This window comes from Chionomys nivalis, chromosome 23, assembly GCF_950005125.1.
Source record: "Chionomys nivalis chromosome 23, mChiNiv1.1, whole genome shotgun sequence".
Lineage (NCBI taxonomy): Eukaryota > Metazoa > Chordata > Mammalia > Rodentia > Cricetidae > Chionomys > Chionomys nivalis.
The window spans coordinates 8,084,294-8,109,447 of NC_080108.1; the positions used below are offsets into that span (position 1 = coordinate 8,084,294).

The window sequence follows — 25,154 nt, forward strand, 5'->3', positions numbered from 1 at the left end:
TTCTTTAATAGTATCGTTTCCCATTTCCATTTTTTACAATTTCTGTGGCTTCCATTCTTTGGGGCCAGCATAGAAGGACAGAAACACTTTCTGCTTGACATCAGAAGATCTGGGCTTGGCTTCAAGTTCCCCATCACTCTTAGGAATTATGAACAGTGACTTGGATAAGTCGTTTCTCTTTCTTGCCATGGTGTCTGCAGGCCCAGTGAGCAGGATGAACTTGCAAATCTCTAGGACGATTGGCCTCCTCCAAGTTCAGCAAGCACCAAAAGTCCCTTAGCCTCTCTGAGACCTGGCATTTGGTGGTTCTGAAGCCCTCCAAGTCACTGAGAGATTCATGGGAATGAAAGTATCTGGTACGCCAGGGCATACGATGCCAACATGAGACTGGGTCTTTATAGAACTCTTATGAAGATTAACCCCAAATAACACAGTTCTCTGTGTGTGTGCCCTGATTCAGGGGCTTTTCGCTACATTTCGCTGTTTTTGCCGTCTCCCCATGGTTTGGATGGATCCACCTTAACAAGGTATAGGGGAACACGAGCGGAGAATGAGAGTGCAGAATGAATGGTGGGAAAGCATCTTATTGGTTAGTACTGGTACATCCCAAACACCAATTACTGTCCCTGCCTACCGAGCTGTTATGTTCTTCAGGATGAGTTACAAGGAAATCTATGTACCCGGCCAGCGAGGATGCTGCATGGTCACCCCCTGCGATGTAAAATATGAGCGTCTAGGAGGGGCTGTTTTATAATTCATCAGGTTCCGCTAGTGAGTTCTGCCGGAGTCTTAGTTAGCAAGGCAAGTGCGAACCGGACAGGAGACAGGAGAATCTGGCACCAAGGAAACGGGAAAGCTGCTTTCAGTGCCTCCTGCCTCCTCCCTGCTTTGTTCCCTAATTTTGTGCTCGGTAAGTTCCCTGGCTTGACAGCCAGTTGTTGTTGAATAAGATTGGCAAATAGAGCTGTAGCTTGGAATATGCACTTGCTTTCAGAAGTCTGTGTGTCAGTGTTTGGGCTTCTCACAGATTCCACAATTTCCTTTTAATGAGTAAATGAGCTTAAAAGATGAAACGGAGCCCGAAGAATCAATTATTCACCTTGGTCCTTGGAAGACTGCTTTCCGTGGTCGCTAAAGTTTCTCGGGTTTCATTCTATCAGTTTCGTTTGTTGGGTGAGCTTTGAAAAGAACAAATCTCTTTGTCATAAAATTGTTTTTCTTAGCTGCCAAAACGAGGTATGTGCAGGGCGGTTTATCCGTCCCCACCCCCCAACTGACTCTCCCCAGCCATCGGTAAATCTTAAAACAGCCTGTTTGCCTGGTTACCAGCTCCGATCCAACTGAACCTGTGCAAGGCAAGACTCAAATTGCAATCTTTTGTGTGCCCAGAACTGAGGGGCTGTGAATAATTGGCATTGTAGAGATTCTTGTAAAAACACAGTATGGTGGTCATCTCCTCATTTTGCGAGGCTGGGATCAGAAGCTGACGCGATTTGCATTTGCTGCGCCTGTTGATGATGGGGGGGGGGGGAGAAAGAGCCCTGCAGCCCGCAGGACAGACAGCTGCAGAAGGCATGCCTGGGAGCTGTGTAACTTGTGGCTGTTTGCTCTAGTTTCCTTTTCCCATTAACAACTGCCTGAAGCTGTGTTGTGGCTCTCTGGGTGTGCTAACTCCTTGCGAGGTCTTTCTTTCCCCACTCCTTTCTGTCGTGTTGTTTTGCCTCTGCCCAAATCGCTTGGAAGCCAACAGCTTGATGTACTTTTTTTTTTTTTTTTGAGAAGCAGATTTAACTGTAGTGTCATATGGCATATTATATATGGAGAGGAATAGCAAGGACATTTTCTCAAATGTTTCAAGTGTGTCTAGCTTGTTGATGTTCGCTTTCTTTCACCCGCAAGAAGCTACTGTCTTCTTCTGGTCCCTAATTGTCTGGCAAAGTGTTTGCCTTGTATGTTTAGTGCGCATTCTCTTTCTAGGGAGACTGGAGAGCTGACATAAATACTCTTTATTCTCAAGGAGGGCAATTTGCTTTAGCATCTCTCCGAGATGAAAACGCATGCCTTTTTATTTCATCAGGAAACTTGGCCTCTTACCTTTTCCCCTACTTTCCCCTAATAAATGTTTTGGTCACTGGAACTATCATGCTGCCCGTAAAGTTGTGTCTCTTCCCAGGATTCTCTCAGACTGCTCTAAAAGACTTGGAAAATTGGGGATTACAGAACATAATTTTTTTTTTCCACAAACACATTTCCCTTCCATACTTTTTTCTTCCACAAATAGGTTTTCTACATTTTTCCATTTCTCTGAATAAGTTCTGTTTAAAGAGCAGAGGAGCGGTGTGTTGTGGTTGGCGCTTGGGGTGTGTAACCCGAGACTTGGTTTCTAATCTACAAACGGGTGTCTCAGGAGGAGTCTGTAAAATATCTCTGTTCAGCTTAAAGCCTCTGGGCCTTAACAGTAATGATCCAGGTAGGAAATCCAGAAAATCACTGCAGGTATAAATGAACATCTGTGTTTAATGGTGTAGCCAGCCCATGACATTTTATAAAACTTGGGACACATGGCTGAAGGTTCCTAAAAGTGTGAGTCTACCTTACTGCCAAGAAAAATATAGTTATGAAGTACCCTTGAGATATGTATTATGCATTGAGTTTTATTGTGACACATTAAAAAAAAAAATCACACGCCAGAACCCAGACTTGATTATGCAGCAGTCTCTGGCTTTCAATTTCTATGGTTTTACAGAGAAACAAACCAAGGTGCCCATCTCAGGAAACTGAGTTTCTTCTTCTCTGGTGATGGCTTTTCCATCTTCTCCACCCACAAAAGATGAGTGCTATTTATAAAAACAAAAGACAATTTGGCATGGGTTATTCACAATTTCATTTATAGCGAGAGGGGCAGGGATGCAGCTCAGCCGGTAGAGAGCTTGCTTAGCATTCCCTCGGCTGGATCACCAGGACAGCACAAACCCAGCCTGGTGGAAGACACCTGTAATCCCAGCTATTGGGAGCCTGAGACAGGGGATTATCCTTTGCTGTGTACCAGGATGAACCTGAGCTATATGAGACCCCTTGTCTCAGGGGCAGGGGTCAATGCAAGATACAAACTGTGACAAGAACATTCTGAGAAGATACACATAGACAAATTATGTGTCTCAAACAATTTGTTATGAAATTGCTTTTCTTAGCTCTCAAAAAGCGGTTTGCACATCCACACCCCCCAATGGATTAAAAGCCAAAGTAGCAAACGCAAAATTTGCTTTTGTGATACAAAGAATTTCCTTTTAGAGGAGGGCAAAGGGGCAGAGAGGTCTGTCTCCTGCCGAGTGTCGACGGGTCTGTCCCCTTCTGTGTACACTGGGGCAGGAGAAGGGGGAGTATTAGGCCAAGTCGATGATGCAAAGCACAGAGTAGAGTCTTTGGCACAAAGGGGATACCCAGTAAAAGGTAGTCATAATTTTCGTAAATTATGTAGGATAGATATTATTATTAACATTGTCATAGAGGTTAATTGCGCAAGAAACATATATCATAGACAGGGAGGGAAAGCAGGACTGCTTCTTTTGGCTTGAAAGATTTATTTCTGGTAGCTCAATAATTTGTTTTCCTTTTCTACTTTAGAAATTGAGTAAAGACAGTTATTACATTTCAGTTCACTTCTAATTTCCAGAAAGGCACCCAAATCCTCGTGCAGTTATTTAAAAAAATAAACTTCGTTTCGAGAAGGAAGCATAGGATTAAAGGGACGCTAAATAACATATCATAGCTTTTTAGTGTGCCTGTCACATGACAGTTAGGCCACAGTTCCAGTTCTAGCATCACACTGAAACACGGGGTCAGAAGAGTGAGGTCACTCATGACATCTCCACCAGCTTCGCCGGATGTTTCATGAGCACGCTCTCCTTTCCTGATCCGCACAGCCCCACCTGGTAGGCTGTATTTTGATTCTTGTATCAAGTGATGAGATGAGTTTAGAGCCTCTACCATAAATTTACTTGAAAGACTTGGCCAGTTTCACATGGGTCCATTTTTGAATCCTGGCCTTGTAGCTTTAACTTTTTTAAAAATCTGAATATTTAATCCCTATCAGAGTTTAGGAGCTGATTTTTAAAATCTTAAGTTTGGAGATTTGTTTATTCTCATTGGAGGGGGTTACCAATTAAGATAATATCTTCTTAAATCATGGAGAGAGTAGGGTACCGTTGATCATAGTTTGGACGCGTGAACTAGGATGTCCTTGTGTATGGAACCATGCTTAGTGACACAGAGAGGAACTGTGGGAGAGAAGAAGCTGACCCGGGAAGAGCCTCCATTTGTTATGTTGTCCTGTGTCCCAGAATATTCTGCCCTGAGTTGCATAACACTCACTTATATTTCAGAGTAGTAAGCCTAATTTTCCAGTGGGTCGGTTTTATCGAGACTTCTGCTTGGTTTTGCTGTGGACTTTTCCCCCTATTAAGTGAAATAACAATCACTTGGATAAGAAAGTAGTGTAAAAATGTCAGACTAAAAGCTTTAAAAGTGCCACCCCGGAACTGACAGCAATTGGCTCCATCGAGGGTAAGCCCTGCTTTCTTTGCATCCAGAGACATCGATTTGTTTGGGCAGGCAATTTGGAACCAACTGGATGAAAACCCTTTGCCATTTATCATTTATGCCATTGGAAAACACAATCGCTTGGAAGATTATGGTGAACTACAGGTGTGTTTCCCGTGCCTCTGGTTTTAAGTTGTGGTTTTTAACCTGCAGGGCTGGATTCAACTGGAAGCAGCCAGAAGGAGTCTTGCCTTACAAGTTGGCATGAAAGCAGCCACAGAGCCCAGAGCTCTGTGTGGCCGTAATGGCTATTATTGCAGCTCCTCCTTGGCGATGTTTCCTTCTCCCAACACCGCCTTTTCATCTTGTGTTGTGTTTGAAACAAAGACCCACCTAGGGGGAATTAGCAGTTAGGGGTTTCAGGCAGCAGCTCTCTGTGATTATTAAACACTTAGAGCTTTGTGGGTTTTTTTAATGCAATATGAATTCTCATATGATTAACAAGTGATTTTTTTTTGCTCTCATTTTTGTAGTTTTTACTTTTATTTTTACAAGGTTTTCTAGATGGGAAGGCAGACTATGTCTCAGGAAAATTTTCTGTGACCAAACCTTGTTATTCTTTTGTTAAAAGTAAATAAAAGTAAATATAGAAATTTCCTTCTGTTCTTTTGCAAAAAAAGTCAATGTTATTACTTACACCTATTATTACAGCTATTATTCATCGCTGTGTGAGTATATGTACAGTAAATACTTGGTAAATAGTGTGTCTAGATAAAGATGTTTACTTAGCCTGAAGCAAATAAAATAATGACTCTGATAACGGTCAGATAATGATGTTGCACACTAAATTTATTTTTCTTAGAATAGTGGTAAGGATGGACGTACAAATTAAGAAATGAAGATTAAATTGGTCATCTCAATTCTACATTGATGGCTCTTAATAGAGCAAATACCAAATGGTGTAGTCTACTGCTAACTTTTTCTTCCTCTTTAGCTGTGTGTGTCATTTAAGCTTCTATAGCAGGTATTGTTTATGTGCTGAGGGAAGGGAGGAAAAGCAGATTAAATTGGTTTGGGGAATGACTAATGCTATATTGAGAAGAACACTGCAAGGAGAATCGAGTCAAGTGTCCAAAGTGTGCAAAATAATGGATAGAGAGACGTGTTCTGACCTGAAGGAAGCAGATTAGCTTATTTGATTTGGTTTCTTTGTTGTCTGCTATGAGGTATTTACTAAACATGAACTAAATGTGAGGAGATCGGCTAAAGACAATATTGTAGAGCTGATACTGATCCCTGAATGCAAAGACCTTGTATTCTGAGAGCTGAATGGTTCTGTGAACCTGTGATCCTGAGATTCACATCCTACCGAGACAGGAGCAGATAATGTTGCTTTCTGTTACGTAAATGGCAAAAACCGTGACTCAGACTGACTTGCTCAATAAAGGGAGTATTGGTGGTTGTGACTTAAAAATACAACAGTCAATCCATGTCCGAGAAGTCACAGCCTACGGCTCAAAACACCCATTTCTGTTGGTTTTGCCATGTTGCTGGTCTAGCTTGATCCCAAGACTGACTGACTCACCTTGATAGCTCTAGGATGATGCCAAGGACTCCCAAACGGCTTGCTTACATGGTCATAGCCAGGCCCAAAGATATCCTAGGAATGAATGGTCCCTAGAATTCACTTTGACTGGGCTGGTAGTTATGTCTGTTCTGAGCATTTCAGGTGAATGTCTTTCACAGATCTCTAAATGAAATTTGTTAGCTGTCATTGGCTGTTACTTAGGGTTGGAGAGAATGACAGAGGCTGTCAAAAGGTCTGAGGCGTCCACCCTTGTAAAATGCATAACACATACTGGACAAATGTTCCTTAGAGTCAGGACATAGAATAATATACTGAAGGCCAACCGTGTCATATGACAGAAAATGTTTTTACCTTGACATCCAGGATGGTAGGGGCTCACCAGAGAATGAGGGGAAGGGAGGGCCTGAGATACAGCTTAGCGGCAGAGTGCTTGCCTAGCAGATCCAAGCTTCCAGGTTTGACTCCCCCAGGAGTGAGAATTTAAATAAAAGAAAAAGAAAGGCTTCAAGACATGGAATAAAATCTCTTTGAATTCACAGATAGCAGCCAGGTAGCTGTTCCCTTACCCTGGCACTGTTACAAGAGTCACCGGCGAGGGACCATCTGTCCTGAAATGTAATGAACAGAAAACCTAAAGTATCAGCCTCGCCAGCACCGGCTGTGTGATTGTGATTATACCACAGACGAAGACTCTCTTTTATGTTCTTTCTTTTCTTTCCAATATAAATACAAGTTTGGATTCAGTTCACAATGAACCTTGACGTCTTTTTGTCCTGATAGTATTGTAGAGCTGACCCAGACCGTCTTAGCCATGACTACTTAGTTTTTATTCTAAATGGAATCTACAGAGAAACGGTTACTCACTCATTCAATAACTTGGGTTCATTTGGATTTTGATGTCAAGAAACTCATTGTAAATGTTAAAATGTGTGAGAAGAATGGGAGCAGACACGTTTGTTGGGTTGCTCATGGCATGTATATCACATGGACAATGACATACAGCAGCGTGGAATATGTTTATCAAAACACAAATGTTCCATGGGAAATCAGCCTTAACAGTGAACTCTGCAGTATGAACACTTTATATGACTCATAAGTTCAGCTTTTGACTGTATTCATCCTTTTTTCCCATTGAGTAAATAAATTTACTTGGTTGATAAGGTTGCTTTAAGTGGTAACAGTTTCTGCCCAAAACTGCTGATTACGAATTCAGTTAGCTGCCTTTGGGTCATTTGGCCAGTTTCATTTCACAGAAGAGAAAGTTGTAAGGCTCTTGTTTGCTTTCTGTAGGATTCATTTCTATATCTTTCATGATCTGTTGGCTTGTTGAAGCATTCCTTGTTGCTGCAACTTGTCTTGGTGTGGTCAGTCCACCTACCTGGTATCCATGCTTCTAAAAACTCATTTGTCTACCTAGCCTCTTCTCAGAGAGCACTTAGTAATGGCAGGAAACAAAACCAAAAGATACATCTCCTTGCCCTTTGCTCCTAGCATAGCAAATCTGTTTAGAAAACCCACAGGCAGCCACAGCCTGCCATTCCTCATCAAGCTGTATCAGCAGGGAACCTAAAATGTAGAGGATCAAGTGAGGGCACGGACAGTGCTCGCCTGGATGCTGAATGCTGCTTTTCAGGTTCACTGTGAGTAAAGATCAAACTGCAATATTGTGGAAGGGTGATAGATAGTGCTCGTTTCAAAACACAACGCATCAAAGGTCTCCACGACATTGCCTTGCTTCCCTGTAGTAAAACCAGATTAAAAAGTTCTCTGTTGTCTTCTACAGCTTTCTTAAATGAGGCAAGAGACGGCTACTTAAGTTGTTTCTTGGAGGGAATGGCTTACCTATGGCAATTAAGTACTGTAAGTGCTTACGAAGGTGTGTGTGTGTGAGAGAGGGAAAGAGAAAGAGAATGGTAATACTCCAGCAGTGTGCACTGCTTTTGCTTCTTAAAATAGTAAAGTACCGAACACCCCACTTGGTAATAGCTTCTATGGAGAGCCCTCTGAGTGCCCCTCTCCCTGTTACTTCAGACACTCTACCCCCAAGATTTGTACACATCACCATAGTTAACAACTGAAATGTTAATACAGGGTCCCGCAGATTAACGAATACAGTGGCATAAATTTTGCATAAGTCTACCTTATGTTTCAAGAAGTAGAATTGTAATTGGGTATAATAATAACATCCAGATGTGTCAAAAACAAATACTTAAATATCAAGAGGCTTTAAAAAAAATCCCTTATTTATTTGCAGGAATGCGTGTGCATGATGGTAGAGACTCACGCGGGTGTGGCTGCGGGTGCTGTGTGTACATGCTGGAGGCTGATGTTGGGTGCTTTTCCTGCTTGATCTTCACCGTATTCATTGAGGCCGAGTCTCTCCATTACAGCCAGAGTTTGTGTGCACCAGTCTACCTTGCGGCTTGACCTGTGCACGTGGGTCCCCTATCTCCACCTTCTTGGTGTTGGAATTACAGACTGCCACCACAGTCACCTGGCATTTGTGTAGGTTCCAGGAACCTGAGCTCTGGTTTCCACGCTTGCAGAGCCAGCATTTTATTCTTTAGTCCATTCCCTCTCTATTGCCGGCCCTTGTATGGTTTTTTGTTTGTTTGTCTGTGCTTTGTTTGTTTTTAAGACAACAAGGGGGCTACTGTTTGAGACTCTCTGGAAGGACTGGCTAAGAAATGGACAGCATAGGCGTAATTTACGCTGTCAGGCTTTGCAGGTTTTACTCACTTGACAGGTAATAACAAAAATTCTATACAAAAATACAACTAGAGGTTTCAGGGCAACTTCTCTAATATTTTTGATGGGTTGTAGTTTTGCTGAAAACAAGACACTTCTTAACCACGCACACTAACATTTGTGGATGCAGTCATCTCAATCATAGGAGGGAAGTGGGTAGGGCTGTGTATGAGGTACAGAATAAATGTGTAAGTATTGTTCACCTGTTGATTGGGTGTTCTTCCTGGAGGCCATCTTCTTGCCTTCCTTCCTCACAGCTGGGCTAGTCCTATATCCCACACACTCTAGGCTCATTTTTGTTGCCAAGTTTTATTTTGTTTGGTTTGTTTTAGAGCCAGGGTTTCACTGTGTAGTCCTGACTGTCCTGGAACTCACTCTGAAGACCAGACTGGCCTTGAATTTACAGAGATCTGCCTCCCAAAGTGCTGGGATTAAAGGCATGTACCTCCAGGCCCATTTTTGTAGCTGTCCTTACCTCAATCTTTTATTTATCTGTTTTTTTTTCTGGATCCTGTTGACCAAGGGAGCTCTTTGCGATGGACAGAGATTCTTTTCAGGGCCCTCCTATTGGCTAGTCTCCTGGAGCCTGGTGTGTTGGGCAGAAGACTGGATAGATAAAGGAGTGATCCGGACTCTCACAGTCCATGTCAGGTTGTGTGATCTAGAAGAGCAGGAAGAACAGCGTGAGAGCACACTCATCATGACCTGTAGCAACTGCAGAACTGTTACACTAGAGGCTTTTCAGAATGATCTGGCCATTGTTCTTGGTTTTGATACAAACAATGTTGAAGCTCTCAAGTCAGACAAAAGTCACCCTTTGTTTACTCCGTGGAGAGACTTTTAATCATAGTATTCCACAATAGCATATAGTATTGGGAAAGATAGTTTTCTTATATTTCCAAGTCATTTGTCAAATAACATTTAGCCTGTATGGGTTTTTTGGTATGTGTGCATGTTGCATGTGCACTCATGTGGTATATGTCAATGTTCATGCATGTGGTCATTTGTACACAAGCCTGTAGAGACCTGAAGTTGACTTTGGGTATCTTCCTCAATCCTTCTTCATCTTGTATATCCAGACATAGTCTCAATGCGGAGGTGGCTCTCTTGGCTACTCCAGCAAGCCAGCTTCCATTTCCCTTGCACTAGGATTATGAATCACTGACCTCATCTACTGAGCTTTCAGTAGACTCTAGGGATTCAAAAATTACAGTTTTCACAATTGCTTAGCCAGTATTTTACCCACTGAGCTACCTCTCAATTCCAGCTGTGTGTTTTCACAGTACGGAAGAATCCGTCTATTCTTCGGGGCTCCTAGTCAATGACTTGGGAATAATCTAGCAAGATGAGTTCATAAATGCACACATAATATCTCCCAGAGAACCTGCTTCACAGACTAGATTGAATTTTCTATTTCTTTAAATGAAATTTCTTCATCTAGGAAAACGTAATAAATTTCCTTAACGTCATAGAATTTCCTGAGATGAGCTTGTGATCAAACCCAAAGGGATGTGTTTCTTCCCATGGTGTAGACGCAACTCCTATGCTGAATTGTAGATATAGGCTATGTATACCAAGATTTATTACAGTGCCCAGTAAGCATAGTTTCCCCAAAAGTACTTTCATTGGTGTGGTGTGTTTTTATTTCTATATGTTTAGAGCCTAGCCCACAGTGTGTGCTCAATATATGTCTGCTGACCCCACCTTCCTCTACGAGCTTCATGGCTCATAAGCACAAGCATCCAATTTTTGTGTGATGTGTAGTGCTAGTGCAGGGACGATCCAAACACAGTGACTGAAGAATCATCTCCAGAGCCTGGCAAATTCTGGGGATTGTATATGTTAATCAGATGACTCTTTACCCTCAGCTCCAGTGGAGCGCACTGAACTGTTGACAGTTACTTGTGTTACCAGGAGAATCTCCTTACACTAGATAAATGGGTTGACCACATCTGTCAAAATGCACATCATGGCCCTGAAAAGAAAGAAAACAGAGAATACATAGCAGAGCTGGAAGATTCTTTTTCTAAGGGTGGTGTTATTGTTATTTGGGGGTTTGTGTTGTTGAGCTTTTGGGGAGGGTGTTGTTTGTTTTAGACAGTCTCTTCATGTGGCCCTGACTGTCTTAGAACTCAATATATGAACATAATGCTGGCCTTGACCTCTCAGAGACTCCCCCCCCCTTGCCCCTCTGCCTCTTTGGGGTAGGGTTAAAGGTCTTCAGGTTCTTATTGGTTCATCTTGTATGTTTGTTTCTTAATCAGCTAGATGAAGCTATTTTTGCCATGTGGATCAAGACTTGGTTTTCAGTTCTCTTTCCCTGTTAAGCCATAGATTCCCTACTAGTGTACCTTCATGGACTCCATATCTGCAAGCGCCTGTGCTGTCGACATTCAGGTGTTCAAAGAATACTCACTTCTGTGTACTTAGCGCCTTTCGTGGCACGGGAAATCTACAACAGCTTCTGACTTTGGCAGTAATCATTTTGTTCCTACATTTTCAGCATTGGAAGGATGTCAATCCCTTTTGTGTTTAGGTCATAGATACAGTTGGAGGGCTTTCAAAATGAGATGGAAACAAATTCATGCAGAAGAAGCCAATGCAAAAATTCTTCAACTTGAAAAATGTAAGGTGTAATATTAGGCATAAAAATCTGTTTTTCATTAAGTAGAGCCTGAGTTTGAAGGGCCATGGGACCATTCTGCTTATGAATAGATTGCTGCTTTTATGAATCCTAATTGTATGGTATAGCACATGACCACGCTTACAAAAATAGGTACAGAATATACAGAGGCATCATGGTATAAAGTGTTTCCTTATAGGCTTTCTAGTTAAAGAATAACCAGTACCAGTTTGTTTTCACTTGGGTCCCTTTTGATTGAAATTTTATTGCCAATGGCCAGAATATTATTCTGTAATAAGATAGCAAACCTAAGTAATTCGGGTAAGTTGAGTAAAGAGAAGGGGCCTGTGGCAGAAAGGACCATGCCTGTGTGCATATCACTATCTTAAAAGACTTCACAGAGTCGGCGTATATATAGTAAGCATTCACAAGTGAAGTGATTCATTAGTACAAGCTTAGGGCTGGGACAATACTGTAATCATGTACTTTGTTGGCACATCCTTGGCCATGAAATAAAGATGTCTTGGCTATGTGTAAATCTACTGAACTCAGCAAGCAAATTTGACCTTCTAATTCCTCACAGAAACAAGGGGTAAGATGCTGAATGAAACCTGGGTCATGAACTTTACAAACTCACCGTCAGAAAGAATGACAAGGGCATATGCATATTTATTGCATTAGCTCTACGTTGCCGCAATTTACATGATATCCAAGAGCGCAATTATTTTGGAGTTAGCAAAGGATAAGGGTGATCCTGAGAGTATGATTCCTTTTTCTTAGTGAGGCCAGGGGCAGCTTCTCTTAGCAGCTCCACAGTGGTTTAAAGGACAAAAGATACCTTGGGTATGAGAAGCAGCCTACAGTAAGCAAGCAAAGAAAGAAAGAAATGGGGATGTGAAGCAGCAAGGTATATTCTGGAGCCCATAAATAGGTTTTTAATATTTTTGTATTAAAAAATATTCCCAAGAAATGGAGAAAAGTTGTAGGAATTTGAAGGCCCTCCATGCTACTTTGTCTCACATAAATCCGCCCCTACTTCAGTGCTCACTGCTATGATGACAGACGCGGCCTTGGCTACTCAGGTCAACCTCTTCACCCCTGATTATCAGCTTGAAGGCCACCATCCCGACTTGTTTTTGTTTTGCTTGTTGGTTGGCTGATTTGCTTGTTTGAGGAAGAGTTTATATAGCTCGGACTGGCCTCAGTCTCAGTACGTAGTTAAAAATAACATTGAACTTGTGGCCACCTCGTCTCCACCCCTCATGTACCGATTACGAGTCCTTGGGCACTGTGCCTGCTTCTGTTCAGTGGCAGATACTGAAACAAGGTGCTTGAGGCATGTGAGGTACTCACTCTACCAAAGGAGAGAAACCCTGTTCCATCTCACTTCGCCATTTTATTTCCTGGGTGGTTGTGAAATATTTGGCAGGGAGGGCAGGTCCCCCGGACTTTCTTTCCCTCTTCCTTTTATTTCTGTGCACATCTAGTAGCAAACCCTGGCCCAATTATAAGGAGGTTAATTTTTTATGAAAAAAAAAAAAAAAGATGGCGAATTTTCCCCACATGGATCTTAAGAGTCTCAAACAAAGTGGGTAGATTTTGGACTGACTGCCGTGCCGAGATCTTTGTGTTCAGGTAACAGGGATTTGAGAGCACACGGAGATGCACATTTTCAGACAGATGCTAAGGACCAGGCAACTGAAGTGCAGTCTAAATATCTGGTTAGACGGGGATGAAAATGGAATTGCTTACAAGGGAATCAGAAAATACATTAACATCAAACCAGCCCCCATGCAGCAGCGCACGTCAGTCTGGATGTCATATCCTTAGACAGTTATAATAAGCGTGGGTAAGACAGCAGCATCGGATCACCTTCAGACGACGATAACTCAATTCCAAAGGGCAAATGAATGAAAAACGCCCTTCAAAACTCACTGGGCACACCGAGAAAAGGTTATTGGAACACCACCAGAGGCAAAACAAGAAAACGTACCTGAAGCTATTTTTTTTCTTCTAATCTCCCATGTGCCTATGGAGTTTATTTCATTGTCTTGACATATGCCTGTAAGCACACGTATCTTTTATTATCAGAAGGCAGGTGTGCTGAGGAACTCAACAGGTTATTAGTGCGGTCAGTTTGCCTGGGCTGAGTCTCATTGTATGTTTGGACCTGGGAATCTATTGACGGCAGGCCAACAGGACTGGGATTGGAAGCATTTTGTTGGTTCTTTTATTTCCCCTCTTATTCATTTGGAAGACAGATTCTAGCTTTGTAGTTTAGTTTGTCCTTGAACTTGTGACCATCTCCTGCCTCAGCCTCCTGCTGAGTACTGGTATTACAGGCCTGTGGCGCTATGTCTGTGCCTTCGCTCTATTTAGAAATTGGATGGTGAGTGCCACAGAGGATGGAAGTCCTGGCCTTGAATCGTGCACCTCCCGGTTATGAACACTTAGGACAAGCTGTGGGTGTCACTGCCTTTCAGTCTGCAGTGGTGTCTTATCCTCAGTGTGTGTGTGTGAAGGAGTTTCATTCATTGCAGCTCCCTATGTCTAAAGAGATTCACTTAGGCGAAAGGGTCTGTAAGACTCCGTCAGCTTAAGATGAGTCATATTGGCCCTGGCTGTTCCCCCTCTGATACTAGCAGTCAAGGGGATATCATTCGAGTGTGGGAAGGCCTCTGGAGGAGAAGAGAGATGATAAACGTATTTTATATAACTGCAAAGGGCAGAGAAGTCTCATGGGGGAAATGCAATGTAGTTCTGTTCGGTGTTAAGAAAAGAAAACCTTTAAGCAGGACTTACTCACCTAGCAGTGTGGATGGAGCTGGTCTGAAAAAGTATTAAGGAAAGTATGACGCGGTTCCAACACAAATGTTTATAAAATTACATAGGAGCTCTGGCTTCAGTTTGGGAGGATCCCTAAGAAAATCCCCAGACAAATAATTGGGGATAAATAATTCTCCAATGTCTTTCAACTCCCTTGCATCTTTGTAAGTGCCACATTATTGGCTTTTGACTCCAAACATCACCACAATTGGTAAAGAACTCCAGAGCTCCTGGTCCTGTGGAAATGCAGTTGTATTCTCTCGGAACTTCCACGGGACTGCGGTGGGAGGGCAATAGCAGTCGTTAGCTTTCTTTTAGGCAGGTTGCCTAATGACAGACAGAAATGCACATTAAATCTGCCTGCCCCTTTTCTAGGGCACATAATGGTGTGAATGCTTTTATTATAGTTTATCCAATAATTACATTTGAAAAGATAACAGGAAATGATAGGCTTTGCACCCCTGCAATTGTTTCTCTCAGATCACTTCCTGTAAGCTTGTTTAAGCCCTGGGTGACATCCGTTTTACCCCTCATGTTATCTTTGGTGGTGTCAGAACACCCAAGACATGCTCTAGCCTTCAAAAGTTCTCTTGCTGTTTGTCCCCTGCCTTGCTGTAAGCCAGAGCTCTCTGTGGTAGCTGGGTGTTTTCCTTGGGTGTGTGTGCTCCAAAGGGCTTTACAGCATAACGTCAGGCCCTTCGGGTCAGATGGAGTGACTTTCACCATTCTGTCCCCATTACTTAGAGCAGCACTGGCATAAGATGGCAGTGCACGCATGGCTGAGGAACGAAGGAAAGCGCATTTCTGGTAGTCCTATAGCCAACTCTGCCTGCTGTCTCCCCGGTCCGACCCCCCCTCGCACCAGTAAAACCCTTTCACCAGCTCAGCCCCCTCACCCTGACTCCTTGAGTATTGTTTTCTTCAAGCACCAGTTATTTCTTTCAAAATTTACAATTCATGTTTCAGCACAAGGGTCCCAGTGTGTTCCATTTTTCTACCTTCCTTGATAAGATTTTATACAAGTTCATTAAGCCCAAACACCTCTATTTATTGAGATCTTGCTATAGTCAAGAACCCTGATAGATACTGAGCATTCTCAGGCACACAAGAAACATGTTCCCTAATTTCCAACTCTATGAGGAGCTGAGATATATCACTAGGATGGGAAAATTCAAAGAGCCGGCCAGGACGCCATTCCATGACGAATAGATACTGGTGTTGGGGGGCTGGGGAGATGGCAAGCACGAGTGGCAGCCCCAATACCTACATAGAAAATAAAAGGGAACTAGAGGCTAAGTGTTCAGCCATTGCTGCTCAATCAGTGGATATCAGGTTCACCGAGACTCTGTCTCAGAAACTGAGATCAGGAGCAATTGCAGGAACCACCCAGCATTACCGTCTGGCCTGCACATGTTCCTGTACACACATGCACACGCATGTGCATGCACACACAGACACACACACGCAACCATTGGTGATGGTTTGATAAGCTTTTAGGGCAAGACTTCTCAACACTGAGAAACTCAGATTCTTCCAGAAATTGAGGGATTTCAGTTATCACTGAAACATAAATCTATATCATACGACAAGTAGAACACACAAGCTTTTTCAAGAAAGGTAATGTACTCTTCAATCTGGTGCTGCTTTGTTAATTCAACAAATATTCACTGGACATCTGCTTTGTGCCACGCACTGAGCTGAGTTTTCTGGGGTCAAGTGCAGTTCAGTTTTTCTCCTTTTTCATCCTGAACTAACCGTGACCTCCTTCATGTCTGCAGCTTTAACTACTACCTTCCGTCACATGCAGAAGCACCCAGCTCTGCTTGTCCACCCCCAGATTCCTCTAGTTGGTTTAATTTTGGTTCTCTTCTCTAGGGAACATGAGCTGTGATAGTTCTGCAGTGCCCTCTCTGTACCCATTGTCCTCACTCCTCTCCCTGATACAGACACGCACCCCGAAAGGTCCAGGCACCGGGAAGCCCATGAACTCTGCAGCAGATACACACTTATGACTGCAGATGCTCTCTGTGTAGCCCAGCTGCAAGTGAGAAAATGTGCTTCCGGCATTGTTCCGTAGCACTGCTGCAGATCTGGACCCGGAGAACGTTGTTTACAAGTGTGGTCCTGCCTGCAGGATGACAGTCTGTGTAAACACAGCCCGTGACTTGGTGTTTATGCTGGCAACCCTGTTTTCATCTGGTGAGCTCATGCCACAGGCCAGATGCTGAACTAAAAACCTTCTGTCTACTCTAGCCTAGCTATGCAGTAGACTCTGTCAGAAGAGTTACCAATACACACACCATTGCACTAATCTAGTTTCTGTTACTAAAATGAAACTCAATAGCCAGGTAATTTCATAAAGAAAATTTGTTTAGCTCATGGTTCTGGAGGCTCAAGCACACACCGCTAGCATCAGTGATGCTGCTGTGGTTGCCTTGTGGGTCAAGGATTCAGTGCGGGGTGTGGGACTCCAACATGACACAGAAGTCACAATGTGACTGGGGTCCCAGCAACAGAACTAATTTAAATCTCTTCAAAGCACATTCCTTCAGTGACATCAAAACTTCCCACTAAGTAAGTCCTTTCTGTCTCTTTAAGGTCTTGCCAGCTCTGAACATTACACACTAGGACCAAACTTCCAACACGTAATCTTTGTAGGATGTATATCACAGCCGAAATAGAGCTGTCTTCATATACATGAGAAAATGGAAGCCACAAGAACAAGTTGCCTGCGATTTAAAGCAGGAGTCAGATTGAAAACACAGATCTATCTAGTTCTTAATGTCATGTGCTTTCTGCCATACCTCAGGGGAAATACACTAGCTTTCAGTGCCTCTGTCTTATCATTTGAAAAGTGGGGGTAGGTTTTGTCTCTGTCTACCCCTCGATTGCAGTGCCCTTGACAGTGAGGTATCTCAAGGACAAGAAATAGCCCTATACCAGGACCTGAAGGCATTAGAAATGACGGGTAGACTTTGAGCATTTGATCGGGAAATGAGCTTCTGGCCAAGCAAGACCAGTGAACTTTCATTGAGTTCTTCTGTCAGTCTTGATCCTGCAAGCTTCAGCTCTGTGCCGTTCACACGCACTGCAAACACAATTTGCATTTTTGACAGGGAGTCTCACCAGGTCTAATAGCTATTTAATACGCTGCTTATCTTGACAATTAATGTGTGCTTCCAATTTAGGGGAAAGGTTCCAGGTGCAGTTTGGTGTACCAGCAGGAGGAAGGCTGAAAACAGTGCTTACTCCCTGAGATAAGATTGGGGCAGCAGTGGAGAGGAATATGTCCCCTGAGGGCAGAGCCTGAGAGGAAGAAGCAGCCTGAGGTGAAACAGCCCAGGGCTAAGCTCACAGCTCTGACAGCCGGTAGCTGTAGAGGAGAGATCCTGCTGCCTCTCCTCTGAGAGACTGAGTTCTATAACCATGGGCAAGGGATGGTAATGCCCTTTTTTAAAATATATATATTTGTTTATTTATTATCTATACAGTGGTCTGTCTGTGTGTATACCTGCAGGCCACAAGAGGGCACCAGACCTTATTACAGATGGTTGTGAGCCACCATATGGTTGCTGGGAATTGAACTCAGGACCTTTGGAAGAACAGGATATGCTCTTAACCACTGAGCCATCTCTCCAGCCCTAATAATGCCCTTAATAGGGACTGCTCATCCACTCAATTTAACAAATATTTATTGAGCATTGAACCACTTAGGAAACATGGGACCAGCGGCGGACCAGTGGAGTCTGAAGCAATGTAAGAAATGACAGCCCTGGACAACCACAAAATCTTGTGTCTGTCGGCCATCCATGCTTTTCACGGCCCCAGCACAGGTAACTCTGCTTCCAGGGGCATAAGCTGCAACTCTGCTGACATGAGATTCTGAGACAGCAGTGTTCAGGATTTCATCCCCTACGATCCAAGGGAAACATGAGGGTGCGGTGTTGAGGCACGGCCCCAAGAACCCGGGGACAGCTGCCAGAGCAGTCAGCGCCTGTGTGCCAGGAACAGTTCTGGAAGAACAGGGGAACTGGGAGGAAACTCTGCTCCTCGTGGCTCACACTTAGCTGTGGAATATGGACTAAGTCAATGCACTAAGACACTTAGTAGAGCCAGGTGCACAGCAGAGTCCTTAGAAATAGCATTTTCCTTCTTTAATGTCTGGCCTGAGAGACTGCAGCCCTGCCTCTCTTCTGGGAGATTTCTGAACAGAGGAAGCTCTCGGGGATTAGAGAGCAAAGAGCTCAGGTGAGTGGCTTCAATTGACAGAACTTGCCTGGCAGATAGAGCCACATTTCAGTCAGCACTGAACTTGAATTCTTTGGAACTACTTCAAAGTAATGTGGGCCGTCTTTGAAGACACTTCGCAGTGGCTGTGTGTGTTGACTCTTTTCCATGTGCATTGGAGTACTGATGTCTGATAGGGATATGATCATTACCTGCGCATAGTCAGGGAAGATATGCATGCCTTAGTAGGTTTACTTCTCAGAATACTCATTGGCTTTGTCCCATCTCTTGCATCTGCCTCCAAAGGAAGGTCCCTCAGCTTTGCTTGGGCTGTGAGTCAGAAGTCAAGGGGCATCCGATTCACGGGACCCCTGCACCAAGGCAGCTCCGCAGTGCCCATGGGAGTCTAGACTGGAAATTGTCTTGAGCACTTGGAGTTACCTTTGTCCGTATTCTAAGCTGTGAGCCACAGCAGGTGGATATAAGCTTTGTCACCAAACGAGTCTGGGCCTCCTAATAGAGCCGTAAATGTCAACGTGCACATTTCCTCTCCTGAAACTTTGAATAATGCACACTAACGTGCTACAGTATCAGGAGGGTGGAGACACAGATACAGCTTGTCTAGCACATGGTGTTTGTTCCATAAACATGGACTTATTTACCCACTAGTGATATGCTGTAACATGCTTCCTTTTCAGTGGCTTTAAGTTTATTCTTGTGATCATTCTGAATAATAACTGGGTATTTATGTTTCATGTGGGCATTGTATTTATCCTCTGTAATAACTCTACTGAGTTGTATGAATAATATATAAATGGTTGTAGCATTGTGAATGGCTACATGATTAATGACCATGTTAGTTTCAATTAATACATCTGTGCCCTAAGCACAAGAGAATTTGAATAACTTGTTCAAGGTCACCGTACAATTTAAATGTCACGGGTAGCATTTAAGCGGACAAATGCCTTAGAGCTGGCACATCTTCAAGACTCTCTTGCACTAGACATGAACTTTGTGCAAAGCACAAAGTTATTTGTATTTGTTTTTGTTATGAAGTGCAGGAAAAAAAAATGTATTGACTAGAATCTTTGATAGACATCTTTCTAGTAAAATAATATCAATATACAGGGTTGTTGCTCATAAAATTTGTGTAGTCTCTGACACCCACCAGGTAGTTGATACAAAGCTGTGAGTTTCACTGGAGAGCTAGGAAAGGAAGTTTATGTAGAGAGAAGGCAGGAATGGAGGCTGGGCTACAGTGGAAGGAAGAAGATGGTCTAGTGCATCACTTTCCGTCTGTCTTTCCATCACACTAACCAGCATCCTAGTGATTTATGTCCTTCAGTCCTTTCTGCTCCTGTAAATACTGCCTCAGGAATTTTTATGCCTGCCATCTTAAATGTCAGTAAATGGAACTTATCCAATCATGTAGGCTTTATTAACAAGGCTAGTTATTATATCAAATAAGCTTCTGCTAGTACGAGGTGGTTTTTAAGTGACTCCCTGATAGAATTGTTGAAGGAGCAAAAGCCCTTTTATATAAATATGTGCATACATATGAAAACAGCAGCTGTGTTTCTCAGGTTGGTGATGTCCGCTCAGAAATATTCTGGGGCTCTTTGTCATCACCCCTCTTTTTTAAAAAAAAAAAAAAAAAAACTTCTTGGGTAGCTACAAATAGATGAAATTATGTGATATTTCTCAATTTCTAAATATTAACCTTTATTCGTGTTTTTGAAAACACCACAAAGCCAAAGGAAGTAGCTGTGGGCCGGATGATTGGCAGATTGCTGGTTCATGGCCTTATCATGAACATCTTGCATTATAGAATATGGACTTCATGATGATACATTCTTGTTTCTGTGTTCTCCATACTGACCAAGAGCTCCTGGGGGCTAGGTTGTAGCTTGGTAATCTCTCATATCAACAGTGGCCACAAAGTTAGCCTATAATGCTGCAGCCCCGCAAGGGTAGGCTGTATCATATTGACCTAACACGTGATTCATGATCCGGAAACTATGGTATACCGCTATGGTTTTAGTTTTTGTTAAAAGTACAAGAGACTTTTCTCTTCTAGACAAAACCTTTGCTTTCCATGTTTTCAGATGTGTATTATTTATTTGTAAACTTTAGGGCACGTCACCACGTATCGCAATAATAACTGACATTTGCGTAGCTATTTTAGATTAGATAGTTAATACTCTTCTGGTCAACTTGATATAAGAAATATGAAGTTCATTATCAGGTTTGTCTTGTTTTAAGGTTTGTGTGGTTTTGGAGGCTGTATAGGTGAAAGGGGGCATTTATGACGCAGGGCAGATAAAGGTTTAAATTCTGTCACTGTCGTTTTCTAGCCAGGCAGAGTTGGCGCTGCAGTTCTACTGGTCTTGTTTATTAAATGAGTATAGCCATGCCTTTGTCACAAGACAGCTAAAACAATTACTTGGGGATTGGAGAGATGGCCCAATGCTGAGAAGTGTTTGCTATTCTTCCAAAGGACCCAGGCTTGGTTCCCAGCTCCCATATGGTGGCTCACAACCACCTGTAACTCCAGTTCCAAGGATACAAGGCCCTCCTCTGGCCTGTATGGGCACCAGGCACACACACACAGCACACCACACATTCATGCAGAAAAATACTCATACACAAAAAACAAAGTAAAATAAATCTTTAAAAATACAAAAGAAGAAAGAAGAAATGCACTGAGGATTGATCTTTTCCCATATCAGCCCATTCCCTACAGACATGCTCAGGGCTTGGTTCCCTGTGTGATTCTATGTTTTGTCAAATTAACAATCAGCATGAGCTATGAGAAGCCTACTCTTTCTCAATCCGACATCCAAGCAAAAAATGAAAAAAATTTTTTTTTTCCGAGACAGGGTTTCTCTGTAGCTTCGGAACCTGTCCTGGAACTTGCTCTATAGACCAGGCTGGTCTCGAACTCACAGAGATCTGCCTGCCTCTGCCTCCCGAGTGCTGGGATTAAAGGAGTGCGCCACCACCACCCGGCATCCAAGCATATTTTAAAACAGTGTCTTTCACCCCTTTTCCTCATGAGCTTGTTGTGTCTCATACTGTGACAGGCATCCAGTGCAACTGTAAAATTCCCGTGCTCTTCAACAACTCTAGCACTGTTTAGAAGCCTAAGTGCAGAGTAGACGTGAAACTCGGGCAATGCCTATAACATGGGAAAACACATTACACACGTTCAACACACAGTGACACCTCATTTCAAAACAGAGAGAGAGTAGACAAAGCAACGATTCAACCAAGTCACAGCAGATCGTGTCAGGGATTTGAGGCTCATGATGGAATTCTTCAGGTTTCACCTGCCCCCACAGCTCTGATACCCATCCCTGTCTCTCTCTCCCTCCCTCCCTCCCTCTCTCCCTTTCTCTCCCTCCCTCTCTCTCCTTTCCTCCCCTCTCCTCCTCCAAAACTGAAAAGTGCTTTTTAAAACTGGTAAAGTCTGGGAAGGCCCAGAGCTTCGAAAGAGGGAAAAGTATTTTCTGCACTTAGAAACCACACAGCAATACTCCAGGGTTAAATGGACTGTAGACAGCTGGTGTCGTTATCTTTAATACTGAACCTTTGGCACCAGCTGATTCCGGCGGGCATTTTTGAGTTGGGAAACTTGGTGGCTTGCAGTATCCGCTGAATGAAGAACAGGGTCTGATAGCTGTCCTAATGGGCTACATGTCTGAGGATCATCAGAAGGAAGGCAGTATTGAGTCCTGTGAACTAAGCTGTGAAGACAGATGCCAACTGGAGGTGGTAGCTGAGTGACAATGGGGAGAGCTCAGGGAGAGACATGTCGGCTAAGGAGAGGAGAGGGTGACAGGAGACCTGAGTTTGCTCTTGGAAAATTCTTCTAGCAGCCTGGAAATAAGATTTCTGACTCTGTTTAAGTTGATGTTTCAATACAAGATGCAGCTTATACTTTAGGATTCAACAAATACGCATAATATTGAAACATGTATGCTGAGAGTCATATGTCATGGTGTGATATGATATGTTCCCTTAAACACCATACAACCAAGTAAGCCACATAACTAGAAAGCATTTATATAAAAACACACAGTAGAGATAGACAAGTTCGCTGTGCTAGGATGCAGTGTAATACAGCACAACTTTCGTGTGGGTTCGTACACAAAGATGGTGGCGTGGGTGTGAAAGCAATGGTGTTGTGTTGATTGAATTAAATAAAGGCTGATGCCTAGAGTCAGTCTCGGATTAATCCCAGATCCACTCACCCTTCTCTCTCCAGCTTCCTCACCTATGAAAGAGGGTGACACTTAACTCCATAGGGTTGTGTTCACAAAGGTCTTCAATGGCACGGGAACTGGATGGATATGATTGTGGGAGAATCCAGACCTATTGCTTGCTCAAAGAAAGGAGCCCAGGAGAGAAACCATCTCCTGGATGAAAGACTTGAAAGTAGGGTAAAGAAGGACCAAAAAAACAAAACAAAACAACAACAACAATAACAACACAAGCCACTCAAAAAACAAAAACAAAGCAAAACAAAGGAGGTGGGTTTGCTTATGCAATTAAAGCAGAGAGAATGTTAGGATTCCTGAATACCCTGTGAATTGGTATGGACTCAAGTGAGTTAGTGCTCTCTCTCTCTCCTGTGTGTGTGTGTGTGTGTGCGCGCGCGCGTGTGTGTGTGTGCATGTGTTTTTCTGTCTCTCCTTTTCCTCCCCTTCCTCTCTCTCTTTCTCCCCCTGAAAGACGTTTAAAGCATGGAAAGCTGGAGAATTCTGTGCAATTTCGGGGCTTCCTAAGAAGCCGTTGTTAGAAGAAGCCCTCAAGTAATACATCACATTGTGAGGAGGAAGATGGATCACATTGGGCGAAGCTAAATTTCACAAAGCTAACTCATCTTTTGTATCAAACAAGGCAGTACACTGGCATGGTGCAAATCATTTAGCCCACAAAAAATACCACCAAAGTCAAACGGTGCCTTCAGAACTGCAAAACACCAAGTTGCTACTAAGAGTAGCGCTATCATTACACTCCGAAGCAGAGAGAAGACCACACCTTTGACTGTTTTGCAGAATCAACCACTGAATATAATTAACATGATTATGGTTGGCTGGCCTGGTCATTTCTTACAAGAAAAATTTTTCTTCTCCCATATATCTGTAGGATGCATATTAAACTGTATTTTGTTAAAAAAAAAATAAAGAGTGCTTTCAATGTATTTGTCAGCATCCTTAGTAAGAAAACAGAAACAATAAAAATGTAATTTTCCTGTCGGGTTGGCAAGATGGCTCAGCAGTGAGAGCACTTGCTGTTCAATCATGAGGACCAGAGTTCAGATCCCAGCACCCACGCTGAACATCACAGAGCAGCCCGTATCTCCAAGGCCAAGTGATCAGGCACCCTGTACTGGCCTCTGTGGGCACCCGCATGCACAGAAGGGCATACAGTCACACCTTCCACTAATATACACATTCACACACATGAGTGTGCGTGCAAATAATTTTTTAAAAAAATTTCAATGTAAATTTTCAAAACATCCCTTTAAGAAGCACCCAGTTGGAAACCTGTGAGGACTTGGTGTGAACTGTCTCCATAGTAGGAAAACAGGCTAAGGCTGAACCATAATTAAGAGGTAGTACAGACGTTATCTTAGCACTTGTGTTTAGGGCATTTCCTGAGAAGTGTTTTCCAGGTGCCAGGCCTTGCACTCCTTTATCCTTGCAGTCTGTTGTGGTTAATGTTGGTGCTTCACGGAGAGTTTAATTAACTTGACCGAGGCCACACAGCAGAGCCTCGTCTTTCTTCCACGGCCCTGTGCTCTTGGTGTGTGTGTTCATGTGTTATATTCCACGGGCAGCTATGGGTGTTCTCTGGGCCTGGTATTTTTTCTTTCGTGAGAAGAATGGAAGGAAGAAGAAAGATGAGAGAACTGAGCATGGACTGTTATAAACAGCAGTGGAACTAAGGTAGAGTTTACTGTCTAGATTTATTAAATAAATCACTGATGAGCAAAGAATAGACCCCTGGGAAATGGGGAGCTTCGCTTTTGGGTCAATGATAGTGATAGTGGAGAAATTAAAACTAAGGTCTTCTTGCTGTCAAGCTGCCACCAACTAGTGGGTATCAGCCTTTCATCCAGGCAATGGTCTCACTCAGATGCTTGCTCTCACCATCCCTAATAATGGGCTGCGTGAGCTGGGGAAATCAAGCTAAGAGGTCTCTTTATTCAGCCTTCCAAGTGACTCTTCATATCAGGCAATAAATGTAAGATTTAACACATCTTCATTGCAATTGTACCAGCGGGAGATCACCGCGAGAACAGGACAAATTGCATTGCAGGTGTTCCAACAAAGGGCTGCGGGCATGCAGGTGAAAGAGCGGCCCTCGGCAACTGAGGTTTCCTGGGGCGCCAACTAGAAGAGGAGGCGTGTGCACTGGGTTTGGGGAAGAAGTATGGCTGCAGAAAGTTCTCAAGGAGGCACATGGTGCGGGGCCTTGTAGTGAGATCTGAGCTATTAAAATTTACCTGTTGATGGGGTAAATGAGGATCCAGCGGTGGAGGGAGAGAGGCCAAGCTGGCAGTCTGGTTTTGGTGACCTGAGCATCACTAGCCGG

General features: G+C 43.2%; 1 protein-coding gene across 21 annotated transcripts in view; it reads left to right on the forward strand.

The window, feature by feature from the left end:
* Dlg2 (discs large MAGUK scaffold protein 2) overlaps positions 1-25,154 on the forward strand; it is a 1,644,347-nt gene that overhangs the window by 1,467,829 nt on the left and 151,364 nt on the right. The window contains exon 1 of one of the 21 annotated variants that reach the window (XM_057756283.1): positions 672-910. The exons of the other annotated variants lie outside the window; for them this stretch is intronic. The gene's annotated coding sequence lies outside the window, so the exon portion shown is untranslated. Of the gene's footprint in view, positions 1-671; positions 911-25,154 lie in introns of those variants that run through there. 21 annotated transcript variants of the gene reach the window in all.